General features: G+C 35.3%; 2 pseudogenes; both read left to right on the forward strand.

Moving 5' to 3' along the window:
• Positions 1-1,384: 1,384 nt before the first annotated feature.
• LOC149546135 (metal tolerance protein 1-like) lies at positions 1,385-2,613 on the forward strand (annotated as a pseudogene).
• Positions 2,614-5,982: 3,369 nt separating this feature from the next.
• LOC149546136 (putative folate-biopterin transporter 6) overlaps positions 5,983-20,720 on the forward strand; it is a 151,541-nt pseudogene continuing 136,803 nt past the window's right edge.

Raw genomic sequence — 20,720 nt, forward strand, 5'->3', positions numbered from 1 at the left:
AAATAGAGAAGAAGTAACTAGATTTAACATAGACTATATAATCAAATGTTTTTGGGTCTCCAAAATTGAAGGCAAAAGGGCGAGGCAACAAAATGTTCATAATCACTAGCTAAACTGAACTCCACAGCCTTTTTCATTACCTTCATAAATGTTCTTATCTGCATTGGATTGTTAGGTCTAACATCTTCAAATATTGATAGGCAAATTCCAACATGCAAGCAAAAAATACAATAATTTAATGTATGAAAGTTATATTGGTCAACAAAAATAAACCAAAATAGGTCACTATAAGTGGGCAAATTTGACAACATGGATACCCATATTCAATTCAAAGAGGTTGATAATTCATGCATACAATGCCAGAGCTTTTTAAAGAATTCTGATAATATATATATCCTCCCAATAAAAAATAATGCAGGGGAATGAAATTGAGTAGAAGAAAACAAGAAAAGTACTCCCCAAAATTTGATGTTTGGCATGCTTAACTTTAAATGAAGGTTATGCTCAAAAGCATTATGTTTTGCACGGTTACTTGATTGCAATGGACCCTTTTGCTCAAAGTGGTTTTTGGGTCACTTCTCAAGATTTTCTTTGGATGTTCAGGAGTTAGCCGTTGTTGTGGAGAAACAAGCTCTTTTTGGTGTGTTATTTGCTTTTCATACCCACTGGAATGGAATATCTGAACAACAAACAACCTTTCTCCCATGTTTCTGAAAAACCATAATATCTCCAGCTTATGAAACACAATTTTCCCAGCCATTTTTTAAAAACTTGCCCTTAGTATGCGCTTGTTGTTGAAAGGCAGAGTATACTGGCAACCTGAGAATTATACATATACAGCAAAAGGAGTCAAATCGTCCATACAAATAGTTTCAGCTAGGGTTTCTTTCCTTGCATGCCTAGAATAGTAGGGCATTGGCCCTTCACCCTTCACGTGCGTGTTCAATTTTCTTTCTTCTACATTGAATCTAAGGTGTCAGTGAAATGATATTAACGAATACTTGAAATCTTCATTTGGTTGGATCTTTGAGATGTATAATATCGAATTTTGTTTCTTGATTCCATTGTGTATATTATTTATCATCAACATTTTTTTATCACACTCTGTGATCTATTATCAGAATGAAAGAGAATCACTGAATGTAAGAGAATCACAGAGTGTGATCCAAAACCTTAATGCTAAAAAGTATACACATCAAATAAGAAACAAATATCGAATTGCAGAAATCTAATGTTATTAATTCTTTGAAATTTATGTTGTGGGCTGACCCTTTCATGGTGTTCTTCAAATGACAAGTATCGGCTCTCAATCTGGGCATGAGCAAAATGGAGGAATGATTTGATCGTTGAAACACCTTTACTCATGAGACTAAATACGAACACCATGAATTGTGGCATGGGTTGTGGTTTTGCAGATATGACTAACAGTGTTGCAGATGAGAAGACAAGGAAGGCTTCGGTTAGAAAGCTTGCAACAACTGTGATATTCTGCATAATCTTCATGACTGTAGAACTTGTTGGAGGAATCAAAGCAAACAGCTTGGTAGTTATGACTAATGTTGCCCATTTACTAATAGATGTGGTAGGGTTTGCAATATCTCTCTTCTCAATATGGGCATCGAGCTGGGAAGCAACACCTCGCCAATCGTATGGGTTTCATCGATTTGAGATTTTGGGGGTACTTGTGTCAATTCAACTCATTTGACTTCTCACGGGGCTTCTTGTATGGAGTGCCATTCACAAGATGCTTCATGATAAGGTTTCAATTCATAGTGCCCTTATGTTTGCTATTGCTACAGTTGGACTTGTTGTAAATATTATCATGATTTTCTTGCTTGGTCATGGCCATGATCATGATCATAGTCATGGCCACAATCACAGTAAAGGGCATGATCATCAAATCACGGGCATGATTATGTTGAGAAGGCTAAGCACAGCCATAATCCTAAAGTTAAGCAGCTCATGAACATACCAATAATCAGAAAGATGTCCATTAATGTAGTGCTCATGAACATGGTCATCATGACCATGACAAAACAAACCTGTCTGAACCTTTGCTTCATGTAGAAGGGGTTGAGCATTCAGCTCATGATCATAATGCCCATTCAGAGGGGGACAGTGTTACTTTGAATCATGATGTGGCAGGGAAAGAGAAAGATGGTCATTCAAGGTTCAATATAAATGTGCAAGTTGCCTACCTTCATGTTTTGGGGGATTTTGATTCAAAGCATTGGTGTCATGATTGGAGGAGCAATCATTTGGATATATCCCCAATTGCAAATTATTGATTTGATATGTACACTTTTCTTCTCATTAGTTGTACTAGGAACCACTATAAAGATGTTGAGAAGTGCATTGGAGGTTTTGATGGAGAGTACACCCCATGAGATAGATTCTAGGGAGCTTGAAGAAGGGTTGTGTTCAATTCCCGGTGTTTTAACAGTGCATGAACTACATATTTGGGCCATTACAGTTCGGAAAGTCTTACTCGCATGCCATGTGAGGATTTTGGCAAATGCAAATGCTGAAATGGTTCTTCATAGGGTAAAAGACTATATTGAGAACGAGTACAAAATTAGTCATATCACCATGCAGATTGAGAGAGAGATTTGATAGACATTTATGTGTATGAATGTGATCTTTTTATCTGTAGTGGTTCCATATTTAATTGTGGTTCCTGTTCGCGTACTTTGGTTTTCCTCCAAGTTAGAACTCGCATTTGATTTAAAATTAAAAAGATGGGAAATGTGCACTGCTACTGGGAAAATTTCAATAGCTATTTGTATGATCATTTCATTGGATGTTTGTGTTTTTAATTCATATTATTCTGCAACTTGAATATGTAGGCCATGCTTTGTTGGAGATTGACACACAAGTAGGAAGTAGATGCAATTTTAAAACTCACTAAAAAGCATTATTCCACTATGAACATGATTTTTTGTAATGAATATGTTAACGCCACATGCTGCATTCTCCAGTTTTGATGTTCATTTACATAAAGAACATATTTATACAATGCCTTATTTGTTACTAAGATAGGACAAAATGTGATAGCAGATTCCATATACTGTAAAACAACTGTGGTTTCTAACTTGTCATCCATTCCTTTCATCTAATGATTTTTCGATTTGAAGGTTACTAAATTGACATGTTGTAGTGCAAGCATTGGAGTTGAATTTCTGAATTCCCAATGCATTGACAATAAGGCTGATTAGTTATTTTCTAACAACCATTTGCAAGAAAATAATGACGAATTATCTCACACTGATGAGAATCTCTAATTTGAACCTCTGTGAACATTCGAATTCGTTTAGGATATCTTCCAATTTTTTGAGAATTGAAGCTTGAATCAATGGGACATATCAAGTGCCAAGATAACTAAAGTAGCTACTGGATAGCGTCTAAGACCTGAGTTTAGATGTTTTAGAAGATAATGTGAGCAACCCGCTTCAGCTAATGGGAATGAAGAAGTGGGTATTCTTCTACCATATTGAAGGATCTAAAGTAGTTTTCTAACTTGTAGGAATTGAATGCAAGTGACTATTCTTTCGATTAAGACAGCAGATCTTGCAGTCCATGATATTAAGTTAAATGCTTTTAGACAAAAATGTGCAAAAGTGTTTTCTTCTGCCCTAATTTTTGTTAGGGAAAATACCAGAGCAAATAAATAGAGAAAAGGGGAAAATTGAGCAAGAATAAAACATACAGCACTAATAAGGAATAAAAAACAACAATCTACAGAATACGCACAACCCTTGGAAGAAACTGGTTAACTTATTATTAATCAATCAACAACAGTTATCCCCAGCTTTGTCAATTACATTGCATTACATTGGCATCTTATCTACATACAAATGATATATTGAATGTATATTAAGGAAGAATACCATTAACAAGTGCCAGAAAAAACCAATTTGAAGGACCATACTGGGCGCCAACATCTGGAAGCTTCATTGAATCAAACTTTGTAAAAAAGGCTTTAACCACTAGCAGGCCACTCTAATGCGTGTGGTTAATACCGATAGTTAACTAACAGACTACAACTACAATCGATAGTTAACCGATAGACTACGACTACATCTGATACAGATAATTAACTGATAAAGTCAGCAAATTACATTTAATAATTTCATTTGCTTCACACATACATAGCAATTTTGTGGATAGTAGATATTGAATCCCTGTTTCTCTATTAAGTATAGAACATAAGTTTTTGTAGTTTATGATATTAGATAAAAATCTTTGGGAAATAAAGTTATATAGAAGATTTTGCATCGTAAGCACTCAAATTCAATGAGCTGTTTTTGTAGGGCTTAGTCATTAAGTGCTTATATATTATTTTCTGAAAGTGGTCAATACAATGAAAGTGTGATAGTGAATCAAAGCTCAGTGATTCCTCATGTTGACCAAGATGATTAATTGGTACTACTAAATGTTTGAGGATGGTTTGTAATCTATGAGGACTGGCAGTGAGTCAAGGTTTTGGAAATTTGGTTCACGTGATAGAATGTTGTTAGTAGAGGGATAAAAGAAAGTACAAAAGAGAAACATCACACATTAAGGGAAGAATTAAGTTTTGGAAAAAAAATTAAAAATCTAACTTTAATTATTTAATACTTTTGGTCTAGGAATTAAGCTTAGTGTGTGATATTTAAGTCATTCCGAAGTATTCTGAGATGAGAAGCAACTCAAGATTAGAGGTAGGTTGAGTTGCATCTAAAATGCTTTATTATCTATTATAATACGCTAGATAAAAAATTTCAATGTCATTTTAGTGGTTATGAATGCTGCGGGAAAAATCCCAAATGTTTTTTCTAGATTGACATTTCTTTGAGAAGCCCAAATCTAAATTGGCCTTCGGATCACATCTGACCCATATTTGTATTTTAACAAAGAAAAAATCTGACACTCCCTTAGTACACACTCATAGCTTGATAGGTTAAAATATTTAATTAGATTGAACTATTTACTGAGTTGGAGTGTAGAGTCGTGGGAGTATAATTTTTTTCCAAAAATTAATTGTGATAAATGTTTACAAAACAGCTTTATTTTCCAGTTATAATTTCTTTTCAGTGTCATGTCTGATAAATTAAGGTTGCTACTAGTTGTTGGTCTTCAAATAGTTTCTTTGACCGAAAAATTATGGACTTAAACTACAAATGCCACAAACGTTGACTACGGTTCTTATAAGGAATTCAATTACTCACTTATGTTTCATTTTTTGAAATTTATTTGATATTAACATTCTACATTTGTTGTGCTATTCATGTTCACTTGATGATTGAAATGAACCAAGGTTGCCTCATTCTCATGATCAACAAATAAGGAATTAATCAATGTACCTCTTGAGCTCTAAGAGTAACATCAAAAACAAAGAAAAGAAGTAAGACATGATTCAAGTTAGCATCCAGCACACTGGGAAGACAAATAGCCTCTAACAGCATGTTGTATCTCGTGTAGCGCTTGTGAACACTGATGAAATTATAAATTAATATTAGGGAGGAATAATGTTGTGTTACATTTTGTCAATGATTCCTTGAGAAGACAATCTCGAGCCAAACAATCGGCTTAATCTTGGACCTACAGGTACAAGTGCTAGTATAAATATATATGCGCTCAACTGGCTGCAATTAATTGAAACGAGATAATGATGATGCCAACTTGACAACGTGGTCTTGTTATAAAAAAAAAAAACTCAAATAAGAATATGAAACCTCAACTCGATCAGCGTGCTAATACACAAAATAAAAAATTTGAAGTTCTAGAAGTCAAAACATTACTTCAATACAACTGTAAACGTCTGCACAATGTTTTGATTTCTTGACAAAATCTCTAAATATTTGCTTTGGAATTTCTGTTTTTTTTTCTTACATAAACAAGACTGTAATCTGATTAATAGAAACATAAGCTTTTAATGTGAGTGATTTATGTTTTAATTGAACAAGAAACCAAAAACAAAGCGTGGGCGTGCGTTTCTTTTGGATGGCGGAAGAAGATGAAGAAGTTCCCATTTTATTAGAGCTGCAAACCCAGATTAAAACAGAAATGGATATTGTAATCAGCAGCAACAGTTACAGTGACAATGAGTATGAAATCACATCGAATGGGCATAGTAGAGGAGTTGGATGGAGCAGTCCTTTGGGATACGTAATGCAATTTTTGAAATGGAATGCAATAATGAAGGACACATTTGGAAGTCATTTTCTTGTATTTGTTATGATTGTTTATGGTGTAACTCAAGGATTTGCAGAGGCAATGAAGCATTTTGTAGGTAATTATTATTGGAAAGATGTGTAAATGATGCAGCCAGCCTATACTCAATCTTTCATGGTACTTATTTCTTCCTCTGTGTTCTCCCATTTTACAAGTTTATTCTAGCAGAACACCCATTTTTATTGGGTATAACAGTTTTAAGCTGTGTTCCACAAATACTGTGGTTTACGTCAAATCCCTTCACAAATGTATTCCGGCATAGCACCAATTTTAACCTAGTTTAATAATTTGATGTTTTGTGCCACAAATAATTTGGTTTATGTCAATTCCCATAACAAGTGAGAATTGCTTGAGGTAGCCGTCCCATGGAGGGGGCCTTCATAAAAAAATTCAGAAAGTGCTGTTGCAAGTTTTTAGGACCTTTCTGAAGCAGGCAATCATGTGGATATTAGATCAGTGGAAACGATTGAAAGGTTCTAAAAATTTAGGAAGTGTGTAGTATGACAATTTTTTCAGCAACAGTAAATGCTTAAAAGATTTGCTGGTTCTTTTTCAAAAGCAATTAAAAAACTCGCATGAAATTAATTCTAAACTTCCTTGCAAAATTTTAAGAACTATAGATGAATGGCAGGTGACAACAAAATCTCACCTTGTGAGGAAAGGTCCTGGCCCAACCCCAAAGGTACCCAGGAAAATCTAAAATCTAAAAATTAGGGGCTTCTATTTGCCTAGACAAAATTCTAATGTATTCTATACTAATAATAATGCCTGCTGCATGCACTCCAGAGGACCACCCACTTATATAATTTGGCACAGCATTTCAAAATAAGCCAATAAGTTGCAAGCATAATGGGCTACAATGACTTGTTATCTTCCGGAGGTGTGGTCTAGTGAGTTGTGCATACATGATTGTCTGGTGGTTTGAAAGCCATGATGATGGCCCATATTCAGGTCACCTTGAATATGCTCCTTAAAAAGTGACAGCAATAATTATGACCAATTTACCTCTCAAGATAGTGTGTCCCTTCCTGAACATGCTATTCAATTGGTTTTTTCAGCCCAATAAATGTTGCCTTTATTTTTGGTTGACCCCATGGTTGGAGTGATATGTCATCTATCATCATGGGGATTTGAACCTACTAGGACAAGTGCAACTATTTCTGGTGGATGACATTAATTTATTTGAAATTTTGTAGAATCTATTGTTTCCACAAAAGAATGTGAAATAAATGCTTTTTGGTAAATTTCAAATGAAAAGACCTTTTTCACCCCCAAATCATTTCCTTTTAGATGTGATAATTGTTGACCATTCTAAGTTTGTGCTGACTTAGTTGAAGCGAGGTACAATTCTACACCTGTTCAAGGTATTATTTTACTTCCTCTATCTCCAATGATAGTTTTGTGTGCTAATTCTATAGATCTATGGCAGGTTATCTAACAATTAGAATCCTCTGTAGGAAACCATTTCTCAACTCTTCCCAGTATAAGCTACTTGGGAGTCTAGTTAAATATTTCTACATTGATGTGTTTCACCAGTGCTTTCTTTCCCTCTTCCACTTGATAATGTTCAGGAAATATGGCAGTGCTTAAGAGTCCAATATTCCTTGTTCAATTTTAGAATTCAAGGAATCTTGTCATACTTCATCCTAATGAAGTGAGGAATAAGTTTTGCTTTTATTTAAAAAAATATCTGGCTTCTAAATGGTGATTATAAATGCCTAACATTGTGTGCATTTACTGTTTTTGGATGAAGGGCAAAGGGTGAATTTTTAAAGGGCCCTTAAATCTTTTACAATGAATTAAAAAAAATTGAGGTCTAGTTCTCAAATGAAGAACCACAGCAAGGATAAAAAATAGCCCCAAGGTCCAAGATTACCCATCAAAACTCCAAAACAAGTAGTAAACACAACTATGGGTTAAAGAAACCAACAAAACACTCACCATTTATGGAAAACATACTCCAAAGGGCTATCCATACAACCATCCAGCATTACTATGAGATCAAAAACTTTGTTGGTACATTCCTTCTGAAGATCAAAAACTGGTTCACATTTTTTAGGAAGAGCCTTCACTTCCCTATAAACCATGGACCTTCGAAAAGGATCTGAGTACTATTTTCGTAGGATAAGAGAGATGAAAAAGAAAACATTCCTCACTGAAATGATTTCAAAATGGCCAAAATATTTCCATTTTCTCTTGGCCCAATTCCTGAAACAATCAACTTTCAGCCTAGCTCATAAAAATTTACCAATTTAAGAAAGCTGGCAGGAGGCCCTATCCACAAGAAAATCAGGAATCTGTAGGAGAAGACCATTGTCATCCTCAGAGTGCATGTTATTTTTTAATGGTACCTCTGTGTGTGTGTGTGTGTGTGTCAGTGTTTGTGTGTCTGTGTGTATGTCTGTGTGTCTGTGTCTGTGTCTGTGTCTGTGTCTGTGTGTGTTGTGTGTGTTGTGTGCATCTTGAATTCGGTTTATATCTGAATTGGACATATGGTGAATGCAATCCACTGAAAATTCCCAATATTCCTGCCAATTTATCTGCCTGGGTGCCTATGCTGAGAGTGGTAAGCCATCCTTTGCTTCTTCTTTTGGACCAATGTATTCTGATGGATTGGATACACCAAGAATGATGGATCACAAAAGACACATTTTTATCCTCGGAAGAGCCCCCTACTCTTTATTGTGGAGAGAAAACTAGATACATCCATTAGCTAAACTGTCCAACAGAAAAATAGGAAAGCTTTGCAAAATACATCATTTCACCACAAATTGAAGGAAGATATCTTCTTAACAGTGGAAACTTACTTGTTGGAACTTGGAGATGAAAACAACTGAAACACTGCATGTCGTATCTGTGCAAAAGCATATGATACAAACAAATGAAAAGCAATTTTGTATTCTATTGAACTCAGCACACATAACTTATGGGGAAAACCAATTTCTTTTTCAACACAATTACAAAGTATCATCATATAAAATTTTACTCTATAGTCTATAGCATTAACCACACAAAATATTTAGCAATGGGCAAAGTATTGGAATGTCATATATATCTATAGCCAGGAACAATATGAGATAAGAAGAGTGTCCACTGTGCATAGAAATATAATAAGGCTGGTGCTGACAATATATATTACCATACACTCTTATGTTAAATAGAAACAATTGAAGCTACTAATTTTTTCTACCATAATTCTTCTTAGATACTTTGAAGAGCACTATGAAAATGATGGATCTTGAATCCTACCAAAATAGAGAAACATTTCATGGAATGTAGTTTTAAACTCAATGAGTACTCAACTTATAAGTCTTTTTGCTTGCTATGAAGTTGATGTCATGCATATGTTGAGTCAGGGTCAAGTCCTCACAATGGCCTTGCATGTGTTGCATTATGGCTCAACCAAATTTCAAGGAAAGACTTTGGATTGTTTAGTGTAGACTTGCCTAGCATGAAACTAAAAGAGACCCATGACCTTTTGTCTATTTTTGACATATTATGCTCATATTTCACCTAGCAAAAGATATCTTTAGCATTAAGGTGTCAAAGATGGTCTACACCATGAAGATCCATGTGGTCTTGAATATTTTAATTTGGTCTTGGTGGTGGGGGCACTGCCCCTAACCCTTCCCTGTATGAAAACATGGAATGTGCCAAGTGCTTTGCTCCTAGACAGCCACCCACTCCCATCTCCTTGTACTCCCCAAACCTAGCCCTTGTTCCTCCAATTTCAAGACTATGGAATTATGTGACCTATTAATTTGAGGATCATATGAGATGTACTATTTGAATAATGTCAAATTGATGATCGCGTTACAAGATTCTATGGAACCTAAGTCATAGGATACACTGAATTTCATCCATGAAGTTCAAATTTCAGCGAATTTTTACCTTTCAAAACTTCATCCAAATTTTATGATATGTAATATAATATTGTTGTTTATATAATAAAATTATTTTATTTTAACATATGATTGAGTTATTTAGTTTAATTATTTAGCAATGTCAATTGTCAAACTATTTTGACAATTTAGTGGATATATTAATTATATTTAAAAATAAATAAATTTATATAGGTTAAATTCAATGTCAAATGTTTTCTGAATTTTTACCGTTGCCGAATTGCATCCGAATATTATGATCAACAAACTCCAATTCGAATTCGAACCTTGTGACTTAGTAAGGAACTATGTAACTTATTAATTTGAAAGTAATATTGCCTATGCAATCTTTCAAACATAGTTACAAGACTTTGTGAGTCCGAGCCAGAGTCCACATTTCCAAGGCAAATGGCCTCTGGACTCGGACTAGGTAGAGTCCTGAGCTCAAGACTCTCACCGACGGCTGAAGCCATAAAGAGAAAAAAATAAATTAAAATAAAAGGTTAAGTTATTATTTTTTCTTTTGCATAACATCCATTTGACCTAAAAAGGTCATTCCAAACTTTGTTAATGCTTGTGATAGAAAGGAAAGAGTTAAAATAGTATTGGGGTTTTGAGAGAGAAATTAGCAAACCAGTTGGCTCTCCCATATCAATTGTTGATAGTTTGTGCAACTTTGTAACTTGCACTTAAGCAAGAGGAGCTTAAGGAAGCGTTTGGAGGAGGCTTCTACAAACTTAATTGTATTTCCATTGTTTGTGCAAATTTGAAGAGGTAAGCAACAAGTTGCATTTCTTTGTGTTGTTTTGTAAATTGTTTTACATTCATATTTTTAACTTTTCATTTTCTTTACATTTGTTTTAGTCTCTGCTTCTAGTATCTACTATTTAGATCTATTCTAATTTATCTCGATGACAAACTAGATAAGTATGAACTAAGAAGGCCCTAAAGTTTAAAAATTTGATTTGATGCTAACATTTTTCTATTTATAATATAATCATATTGCAGCAGCACCCACATTGACATCATGCCTCAGGATGAGCCTTGTGGAAGTGGAATTAGGGCTGCATGTAACCCTGATGCAGACCTAGTTGCAATAGCAAGGGATAGGGCTTGGAAACATGCCATCCCGGGCCACAAAAAGGGAGTTGTTACATGTTGGCATTGCAGTGTAACATATAACGGGGGAGGCATAAATAGATTGAAGTATCACCTAGCACATATACATAGGCGTGATGCTAAAAAATGCAAAGAAATACCCCAAGATGTTATGTGAGACATGCAAGCTCTTCTAGAGGAAAAAATAGAGAAAAGGAATTGAAAAAGAAGCAACAAGAAGAAAATGCCATAACTAGCTCAAAGGGGATCTTCTAGTTTTCACTCTGCATTATCCCCTACTCCACCACCTACTGCTATTGCTTCTACGAGTGTGACCATTGGGCCTCGCATTTGTAAGATAAGATCAACACTTGATTCTATCTTTATTCCATGCACAGCTCCAAGTGCACAACCATCACTTGACAGCATGGGTTGGAATAAGGAGAAGCATGATAATGCAAAATTGACACTTAGAGACTTCTTCATGTACAACAACATTTCATTCAATGCAGCAAGGTACTTATTTATTTAATTTATATGTCTTACTCTCTTGCTTTAAAGTTTCAAGAGACAATAATATGCTTATTTTGTTTATTTTAATTTGTTTTCAAATTTAATAGTAACAATATAATATACTAGTTTGTTTAAATTTTATTTAATTTGTTTAAATTTTATTTAATTTTTTTTAAGTCCCCTTGTTGGAAAATTGCAATCGATGTTGTTACTGTTTGTGGTATGGGGTTCAAAGCCCCTAGTGCTGACAAGCTAGGAGGCCCTATTTTGACCCAAAAGGTGGTTGATGCAGAAGGTGCAATTAAGGAGCAGCGTGAGGTGTGGAAGACAAAGGGTTGCACCATCATGACTGATGGTTGGACTAATAGGAGTAGAACACTCCTCAACTTTCTTGTCTCCTCATCAGGTAATTGTAGACATTAAAAATTTAGAAGTAGAACTTGTATTTAAAAATTTAGAATCTTGATTAAGTGATTAAGTTTATAAATTATGAATTTATGATTGATCATTGATCATTATACTAATTTGTTTCTTTTTCTTCAGGTGCCACAATTTTTTTGAAATCAATTAATGCCTCAAGAAAAACGAAGAATGTTGAATATCTTTGTGAGGTAATGGATGAAGTGATAAAAAAAGTGGGCAAAGACAACATCGTGCAGATAGTTACAAATAATGTAGCAAATTATGTTGTTGCAGGAAAACTTCTTAGGGAGAGACACCGTCACTTATTTTGGACCCCTTGTGCTACTCACTGCATTGACCTCATGTTAGAGGATCTTGGTAACCTCCCTTGGATAAAAACAATTATAAAGCAAGGAAGGAGTGTATGCAAATTCATATATAATCATACATGGGTCCTCAACCTCATCAGGAAATACACAGATCAGAAGGAGTTGTCTCATCCAGGGGTCACTAGATTTGCAACCAATTTTCTCACATTGCAATTCTTACTTAATTCAAAGGAAGGTTTGAGACGCATGTTTGTAAGTGAGGAGTGGATCTCATCATCATATGCAAAGACCGTTGCAGGGACTGATATAGCTGATCACATTTTTGATGAGGCTTCCTTTTGCACACCAATCGTTGAGATTGTGAAGGTAATTTTCCTTTTTGTCCTCATTTCAACTTTTTTGTTTATGAAATTATGTTATAAATTATTGTTCATTTTTGAAAGAAAAGCTTAAAGTTGATTCTCTCTTTCAACTTTCATAATGAATGCACTTCATAGAGCCGCTTGTTGTTCACCTACGAATTGCTGATGGAGAGAAGCCCTCAATGGGCTACATTTATGAGAGTATGAATAGGGTGAAGGAGGCCATTTGCTCTTTTTTTCAGGGAATCGAGATAGGTAAGGGCCTATATGGGATGTCATTGATAGACGATGGCACAATCTACTTCACAGGCTTATACATGCAGTGGTCTACTTCCTTAATCTAGCATACCAGTTCAGCCCACATTTCAAGGCTGATGATGAGGTGTGGAGTGGACTCTATGATGTTGTAGAGAGAATGTCACCTGATTCAAGAGTCGGAACAATTGTAGTCCGTGAGATTGAGTTGTTTAAGAAGCTCAAGGGGGACTTATTTGGCATGGTAGTTGTGCAAGAAAAATAGGACAAAATTGATGCCTGGTAAAAATCTATGATTCTACATCATAATTTCTAGTTCTATTACCATTTTAATTTGATAAAGTCAAGGTTATTGAATTGATTTAAAAATTTCTTGTTTCAGAGGCATGATGGGAGATGCTTGGCACTAAGGTGCGAAATTTACAGAGGATTGTGATTCGCATCTTGAGCCAGCCATCTAGTGCATCAAGATGCAAACGTAATTGGAGTCTATTCAAGCATATACACTTGAAGAAGCGCAATAGGTTGGCAGTGCAAAAATTGAATGACCTTGTCTTTGGTCACTACAACCTTCGCCTTCACCATAGACAGATCCAGGGCATCGATACATCACTGATTGTATTAGAGACTATTGATCCACATGCAGAGTGAAACACAGAGACTATCGATCCTGTCTTCAATGATGGAGATGTGGAGTGGGTTGATCAGGTGGATTGAGAGGCTAAGGCAGTAGCGATGGCAGTCAAGGAGGCTAGAGCGCAAGGAGACAGAATGCAAGACCCTGAGGCTAGGAGTGATGGATCCATCTTGCATCCCAAATTTTGACCTAAGTTTTAAATTTATTTATAGCCGTTAGATGGAATGGATTTTCTTTCATAATCATATGAAGAGGGTAGTTAAATATATCCATTGTATTTATTATGTTAACTGTTTAATGAAGATGGTCGTTATCCATTATCTGTCATGTGATGTTTAGTAGTTGTTTGATTTTGGAATTATGGTTAATAATTAAATACTTTTTAAAATGTTATTATGGAATTATTATGGAACTTGTTATTATCATGTAAATATTGCACGAGTGATTGCATGAGAAGATGAAGGGGGGAAGCATTGCTAAAAGTGATCAACAGAATGGGATACTAGCTTAGTCCAATTATCAGGTTGATAGGTATGACCTTTAATTGCCTTGGTAAGGACCTAGCGACTTGAACATCAGGATACAATCAATGAACCCACATGAGCTATTAAATAAACATTTAAAACATTAATTATTTTAATTAAAAATAATACATACCTCAAATAGTTTTTGATTGATTTTTCCAACATATTGTTATAATGTATACGTATGTACGTGCACATAGATATAGGAATAAAGTGACACCATAATATTATTTTTATAAATAATATGATGCCACCTCATAAGTATATTTACGTGCAAATAGATAGATATAAATTATAATTATCCTCGATCTATAACCTTCAAATCTTTTTCCATATTTATTAATTTTTCTTGCTAAAAACCAAAATGAACATTTGGCATATTTATTTGGCGACCGAGAGCCAAGTCTCTTCTTTATGATTTACAGCTTTTTGGAAGCCAAAGAGACTTCAATACCGTTTTATTTTGAGCCGAGAGAGATCATGAGCATAAGAGCATATCACCCGACCTCCTTCATATCACCCGACTTCTTCCATACTACCTGAGCTCAGTTTTCAAAGCACCTGATATGTCTACAGTATGCCACTTAGAAATCATTGCATTTTCCTTCCACGATTTCCTTTTTATATCGATGTTTTGCTGAAAATGTCACTAATAATCACATTGGGATTTACGTTAAAGATTTCTTCAGTGAAGCTTGGGGTTGATTGTTAGTGTCCAGCAAGACTCCATTTTATTTCCAGATTTTACCAGGTTATGTGGTTGTCCATAATCCAAGCATTGCGATATGTTTTATTATCAGTTATTACTATATTCCGATTATTATAGCAGTAAGATACAATTTCATATTATGATGCAAAACATATTGCTTAAATGTAATCGGTTAGACTCTCTAGGACAGAGTTGTTATGATGAATAAAAGCCAAGTAACCATAACATGATATCATATTTTTATTTATGCCACTGAAAGTCAAAATCAAATGATATTTATTCTGCAATTCTTAAAGATTTCTTTTCTCAGATCACAGATTGTGATAAGCTAGAATTAGTTGAGGATCAACTGACAGAGCCAATTGCTCTAAGATTCGAGCACCTAGGACTCACCAATTGTATAGCCATGGAAAAGATAAAGAGGTGAGATGGAATCTGCAATAAGATGGAAATCAAAGTCAGACATGACATAACAAATCTAAATTAATTTCATTTAATAGCTCAAGCTTGTTCAAACTATTGTTCCCTATTGTCAAGTCAAGAGGTGGTAATCAGGTCATTGAACCCATCAGAAAGCCTTGGCCAAGGTCGTTCAAGGCATGTTTTCCATCTATAATCACTTGATGTCAGGAGAGCCAGTTATTCAAACATGTTCGTCCATAACTATGCGGACATTCTAAACACCGGAATGCTCAAGTGGCTAGACTAAAAGTATCCCAAGCCCAATCCCGGGATAGGGAGAGCCTTTCTATTTAATAGATTGTGTGGGGATAAATTGGTCCAAGGTTGGGAGGTCAAGCTTAAGTCAATACTTCTCCTTTTACCAAAAGCCAAGGCTTGCACAACCAATTAAAGACTCACCGGATACCTCTCGTATGTTCTTTCTTTTTCATGTTAAGCATTTACTTTACTTATATGTATGGAAAGATAGTAAATCGTTATTTCAGATATTATAGTTATTACAGTTGATCATTGTTATAGTTACTTCAGTTGAGAGTTATCATAGTTATTTCAGTTAATCGTTATTATAGTTATTATGGTTTATCATTGTTACAATTATTTCAGTTAATCATTATTATAGTTATTATAGTTGATCATTGTTACAGTTATTTCAGTTAATCATTATCATAGTTAATACAGTTGATCATTGTTAAAGTTATTTCAGTTGATCATTGATATAGTTATTTCAGTTGAGCTTTGTTATTTCAGTTAATTGTTGGTAGTTAAAAGCAGTTAATGTCTCATGAAAAGGAAATCAATATATTTGCTCAATAGATCATGAAAATCCGTTTGTTACATATGGTATCGGAGTGTTGGGTTTGACACTGAATCTAGGGCACACTACTTTCTAGTAAACTTGAAAATTCTTAGAATAATTTTACAGGATGCAAGTACATAAAACACCTTGCAAGAAGGCACGACATCCTATCTTCTTGTACTTAATTAAGAACATGCCAAACTTCGACTACACTAGTTGTTCCATGCCTCAAGACAATGAAACCTTAAAACAGACTTTGCAACGAAAGGAGGAGGAAAGAGTCAGGTGGACTCCTGCTAGTAAAGCAGCATATAGAAACAAACTATTTCAAAACTGGAATGCTCGTCGGGGCAATTCTCTTTTGCACTTCTATAGATCTTGGATGGTGCAAGATATGTACAAATTTGAATCAGAACTGAATGCTGAGAAGAAAAATTTAGTTTCCATAATGTAAACATCCTTCGAAGAGGAAATTTTTGTAAATAAAGGCTGCTATAAATGCACCAAAAGAATTAAGGTTGATTAAATAAATTAGTTTATTCATGTGTTATATCCACTCGCAAAACTCTTTAATTTGTTATAGGCATACTTTTTAAAAAAATTATACAATAAATTGACATAAAAAAATTGTAAATTTTTAGGGTAAACCAGTAAACAAACAAAATGAGCAGCGATGAGAACGTCGCAGGTCATGATATGGTTCATGCAAATAACATAAAATCATCCACTAATTTATTACTTCAAATTTTGTAAGAAACGCAACTGAAGTTGGATAATATGGAAAAAAGAATGAATGAGATGGCAGCTCAGATGGGGCAGAACTAAGAGGAAATGCAATCCTCGCCTCTTCCCAGAATGGAGACAAAAGTATCTGAACACAACAAGAAAACCTCACAAGCTTCACCCACTCAAACCAAAAAAACAAAAGAAACAAGAAATGGTGAGTGATTTGTCCGTAGATATTAAGAAGATCAAATCACCCAAATTTGTCGGTTATGAATCCGAAGAGGATGCAGAGGCCTAGTTAACCAAAATGGAACAATACTTTGAAATTAAGAACTTTTCAAAAGCCTCAAACACGGCTTGGGGAATATACCACTTTACTGGAAAAGTTGTTACATGGGGAAAAACACCAAAATTGAGTAAAACATTAAAACCACTGAGATTACCTCGGAAAAATTTGTAACCATTTTTAGGAACTGTTGGTTACCCCAAACCTTTTACAACCAAAAGTTGTTGGATTTACCAAAATCTTAAGCAAGAAGATATGACTGTACACAAGTACTAGGAGAAATTTACCCAATTACTAAAGTATGTACCTCCATATCAACAAAATAGGAACTTGAAAGTGAGGAAATTCATCATGGATTTGAATAATAGAATAGGAGCGGTTGATGTTCTCACTCCTCAAACCATGGAAGAAGCTCTAGAGAAGGCTATCTGACATGAATATAAAATCAAGAGTGATGACTCCATCCGGGATAATAAAAGAAAAACAAACTGGAATACAACAAAAGGGAACGAAATCAAGGATTTTAAAAGTAATTTCAGTACAAGAAATAATAATAAGAGCAATGAAAAGAAGGAGCCACCTTCAGAATGTTTTAATTGTGGAGGAGATCATTATGCTAATAAATGCCTTGTCAAAACCAACACCAATTAGCCTCACCGACCACCCTTTCCACAACAGCAGCATGTTTATCAACAAAGAATCCACGCAGCCCTTGACAATAGACAAGCAGAACAACAGATAGGCCCAATTGAAACTCTGGTTAACATTTATGACAACCGCGTTTCTATTTTAACTGATACTAGAACTTCTAAATGTTTTATATCACTAAACTATTAAGTAGATTTCCAAAGAGATCTAGTTTTATGGCAAAACCATGGACAGTCAAGTATGCAAACTAGTCAAGGGCTAAGGTAGAGCAATGTCTGTTTGAGGCTTGGGTTGATTTTTCAAATTTCTCCACTGAATTGAATTTGTATGTAGCGCCTCTTGGGTCTTACGATATTATTATAGGCATTAATTGGCTCAGTGAGCATAAGGCCAAGGTTGATTGTCTTGGTAAAATTGTAGATTGTGTGGATGACCAAGGCAAACCTGCAACCATTAAAGGGATTAAACATGAAATTAAATCAAAATAGATATTCACCGTGCAACTTAAGAAATGTGGAAGAAAAGGTTGTGAGATTTTTGTAGTAAGAGTTGAAGATATGAGAGGTCCTACAAACACCACATATGGAGATGACTACATTTTTGAAGATGGCCAAATCAGAGAAAAATTAAAGGAATCTTTCAAGGAAAAGTATCCCTATCTAAAGAATTATCAAGATGTGTTTCCCAAAGAACTCCCCGATTTACCTCCATCTCAAGTCTTTTTTACCATATATTTGTTACTAGGAGCAAAACCCATCTCTTGAGCACCTTATCGAATGACCACCACAGAATTAATGGAGTTGCAAATACAATTGCTGGATATGGTAAATAAGAAACTAATTCGGCCCAATGTTTCACCATGGGGAGCCCCAATATTGTTTGTTAGGAAGAAGGTCGGAACTATGAGATTATGCATAGATTACAGAATGCTCAATAAGGTTACTATTAAGAATTGGTATCCACTTCCTAAAATTGATGACTTTTTCAATGAAATGAAAGGCACTACAGTATTTTCAAAGATTGGTTTGAGGTCAAGATATCACCAGCTTCATATTAAGGACAAGGATATTCACAAAACTGCATTCAGTTTTAGGTATGGGCATTATGAATTCACGATGTTACCTTTCGGGTTAACCAATGCTCCATCAGCTTTGGAAAATCAAGTGAAGCCAGGTGAAAATAGGCTAAGTCTCCCCACATTTGTCCTGAAGGTGCCAATGCATGAAATTTTCAAAACTCAAAAATTTTGAACAACCCAAAAATTTGCCGAGGCGATCAAAAAAAGGGGGTCCCCAAAGAATTTGGGGCGATGGTGTGAGAACCTCACAACATCTGGCGACTCCACGGGTGAAATGTTCCTGAACGTTTCAAGAATAAAATAACTTAGAACAAAAATCTTAAGATGGCTTATCCGAAAATCTACTTAAGGATGAGCACTCAACAAAGGAAAGAACTCTCAAGTTGAACCTAAGCATCCTAACCATAAGTTACTCGTGTGTGCAAATGATTTATTCCCCGCTCGACAAGAACTTGATAATTTCTCAGATTCATCAAACTTAGCTATTATAGTATCCTTACTTCAAAAGCAACCTGGATAGAGCCCCGCTGCCAGTCAAGTGTCTATTGCCCTAACGGAGTTATCGCTGTGGCACGACAATAACAGTTCTACCTTTAGTGATTATTTTTATAGCACCGATAGAGATGATTGCACACCCTTGAACCAAATTTCATCTTTATTTTCACTTTGATACTGTTTTTTCTCTTTTCTCATGATATTTTCTCTTTTCTTCTTTTCTTCAATCTTTTGTTTGGTTTGCAGGCAATGAAGCTTGCGGAGGGTTTGGAAGACCACAATGGCGCTGAAGTACGTGTAAGATTTTTACTAAGTCCAATTTCACTTCGAAACATCAAGAACTCAGAGCAATTAAGTGTGAGTAGAATGTTGTAACCATGTCAGAGATAACTCAAGAACCTCTATCGAGTTAAACCCAAGTTTAGTACAAGTCCTACCATAGACCAACGACTAAACACATCCTTTAACCCCTGAACCTTGTCAAATATACTCAAGAAATGAACGAGATGGACTCCATTTCGTCACCAAAAATATAAAATCTACACACCTCGCCCACGAGTGATAACATGGACCCCCTTTGCACTTGCAAAGACCCAAAACCAAAATTGCTAACTAAGGGAAGCTAAAAGATTTCAAGTCAAACAACTTGATGCAAACTAAACTCGAGCTCCCTCGCAACATCTAAACTAAACAACTGAAAGAAAACTACTCTAACCAACTGAAAGGGAAACTATTCTAAACCCTTGGGCCAAATGGTCCAAGACAAACTCTACTCTAAAGAACAGAAAAACAAACTAACTACCAACTGAAAGCAAACCTATTCTAACTATGTACAAAAGGGTTCCGGATGGAGTCCTAGGCTTGGAAATAATGCTTGAGGAATTGCCCATTGACAAGCAATGGGACATCCTCGCCAATGAGTGTCTTTAGTCTAAATGCATTATCTTCGATGATCTCAGATATCTGGAAAGGACCCTTCCATAGTTTTTCGAATTTTTCATGTTGTCCTTTTCTCTCATGGGCTTTGTCCCAATATAAGACCAAGTCTGAAATCCTGAAGGCCTTATTTGCGCTCTTCTATCGAACCAACGTTTCACTACCCCTTGATGTTTTGCAAATTTACCTAGGGCTTCATCTCTCTTCTCATCCAACTACATTACTTGAGTCAACCTAACTTAGACTCAGTCTTCGTCCTCATCATAGTATTCCTGTATGAACCTCAAAGTTGGAATTTTCAATTGAATCAGGAATACAGGATCTTCTCCATAAACCAAATGATAAGGTGTGATTCCTATGGACTCTTTCA

The sequence above is a fragment of the Cupressus sempervirens genome, chromosome 7 (genome assembly GCF_028749045.1).
Source record: "Cupressus sempervirens isolate cs-2001-9-10 chromosome 7, ASM2874904v1, whole genome shotgun sequence".
NCBI classification, from domain to species: Eukaryota; Viridiplantae; Streptophyta; class Pinopsida; order Cupressales; family Cupressaceae; genus Cupressus; species Cupressus sempervirens.